Genomic DNA, 2,500 nt, shown 5'->3' with positions numbered 1-2,500 from the left:
GGATCGGATGCGTATCCGTCCAAGTGCCATCGACACTTCGAGAAGTTCGGACCTAGCTTCCTAGCATGTTGATGCGTCGGTGCTAATGGGGACATAAAGATCCCACGACGTTCCGAACGGAAGTAGCCGAAGTGTTCCGTGCGTGTGAACTCCATTGTCCCATGTGCCGGCTCTTGACTCCTAAGATGTCCCATGTGAAGGCCCTTCATGGCTAAGAATGTCCCGTGCAACGTCCCTTGATGATCCCCATAAGGTGTCCCATGTGCGTCCCATGCCGTGCCCAGCCTTACCAAGGCCGTCCCATGCTGTCCCATGCGCGTCCCGTGCCGTCCAAGCCTCACCAAGGCCGTCCCAGGCCATCCCGAGCCTTAGCAAGGCCGTCCCGTGCTGTCCCATGCCGTCCCGAGCCTCACCGAGGCCGTCCCGTGCCTCACCAAGGCCGTCCCGTGCTGTCCCATGCCGTCCCGAGCCTCACCAAGGCCGTCCCGTGCTGTCCCATGCCGTCCCGAGCCTCACCAAGGCCGTCCCGTGCTGTTCCATGCCGTCCCGAGCCTTAGCAAGGCCGTCCGATGCGCGTCCCGTGCTGTCCCATCCGTCCCGAGCCTTAGCAAGGCCGTCCCATGCGCGTCCCATGCCGTCCCGAGCCTTAGCAAGGCCGTCCCATGCGCGTCCGATGGGATTCCCGAGCTTTACCAAGGGCGTCCCGTGCTGTCCCATGCCGTCCCGAGCCATAGGGACGCTGTCCCGTGCGCGTCCCGTGCTGTCCCATGCGCGTCCCCTGCTTTGGCTCGGCTGGCCCGTGCATTCTATGGGGTCGTGGGACATTTCGAAACCCACCCGGGCCATTTCGACTCTCTCTTCGTTTGTACTATTGAGGTATTATTTATGAATTATTGGAGAAAAGAAACGGAAGAAAATATTTTTTTTTTCTATTTTTTATGAATTTTCCGGTGTTTATTCACTTAAAAATTCATAGAAAAATAAATATTTATCGGAATCGCTATTATAATATATCAAAAAAATCCTTGCGAAAAGGCCTTTCCAACGAGTATAAGTTTGCTGGATTCCGACGAGTAACGAGGGAGTAAAGGCCCAGTATGCTTGGTTAAAAAATTGATGTTTCCTTGTGAAAATAGGCAAAACAATAACTTTGCACTATAAGGGGGAGGGTTGAGCTCCTTCCCCAGAGCGTGCACAGCACTTGTGCTGGCACGTTCCCTAGTGCTCGCCAAGCACCATAGGGCATCCAAAGGGCAAAGCTCGGCCTACTACATGATGGGAAGCTTCTAATATGTCGGAATACGAAGAGATTTCGTGCGACCCGAAGCTCGGCTCGGGCGTCCCGGCCTGTCCCGAGCTGTGCCGAGCGCGTCCCAGGCCGTCCCGAGCCAAGTCTCGGGCGTCCCAGGCCGTCCCGAGCCAAGTCTCGGGCGACCCAGGCCGGCCCGAGCAAAGTCTCGGACTTCCCAGGCCGTCCCGAGCCACGTCCCGGGCGTCCCAGGCCGTCCCGAGCCAAGTCTCGGACGTCCCAGGCCGTCCCGAGCAAAGTCTCGGGCGTCCCAGGCCGTCCCGAGCTGTGCCGAGGCCGTCCCAGGCCGTCCCGAGCAAAGTCTCGGGCGTCCCAGGCCGTCCCGAGCTGTGGCAAGGGCGTCCCAGGCCGTCCCGAGCTGTGCCGAGGCCGTCCCGAGCCTAGTCTCGGGCGTCCCAGGCCGTCCCGAGCTATTGCGAGGGCGTCCCAGGCCGTCCCGAGCCAAGTCTCGGGCGTACCTGGCCGTCCCGAGCTGTAGCGAGGGCGTCCCATGCCGTCCCGGGCTGTCCCATGCGCGTCTCGTGCCGGCCCGAGCAACAGCTCGGGCGTCCCGTGCCTCGGCCCTTCCAAGTGGTGCTTCGTCGGACATCTCGATATCCACTCGAGCATTTTCGACCTTTCTCCATATGTGGGTGTGTGGGTATTTATCAGGAATATTGGAGAAAGAATCGGGAAAAAAATATTTTTTTCCTATTTTTTTTGAATTTTTAATTGTTTATTCACTTAAAAATTCATAAAAAAATAAATATTTATCGGAATCGCTATTATTATATATCAAAAGAATCCTTGTGAAAAGACCTTTCCAACGAATGCAAGTTTGTTGGATTTGGACGAGTAACGAAGGAGCAAAGGCCGAGTATGCTTGGTTAAAAATTTGATGTTTCCTTGTGAAAATAGGGAAAACAATAACTTTGCACTATATAGGGGAGGGGTGAGCTCCCTCCCCAGGCCGTGCACAGCCCTTGGGCTGGCAGGTGCCTTGGCCCTTGGGATGCAACATAAGGCATCCCAAGGGCAAAGCTCGGCACGGGGGTGGATGGGAAGCTTCCAAGAGTTGCCCAACTCATCCCCGACGTGGGAAATCGAAGAGGCAGCTGGGGGGGCCCGGGGGGGCACCACGGGCCAAAAATCAAAAACTCCCCAGCCTATGCCGGACACTTGGGGAAGCATCCCCGAAGGTGTCCGAGCTGC

Source organism: Eschscholzia californica, unplaced genomic scaffold (genome assembly GCF_041429995.1).
Source record: "Eschscholzia californica isolate CP2 unplaced genomic scaffold, dmEscCali1.0.p SCAF_13, whole genome shotgun sequence".
NCBI lineage: Eukaryota > Viridiplantae > Streptophyta > Magnoliopsida > Ranunculales > Papaveraceae > Eschscholzia > Eschscholzia californica.
This window is presented reverse-complemented; position numbering follows the sequence as displayed.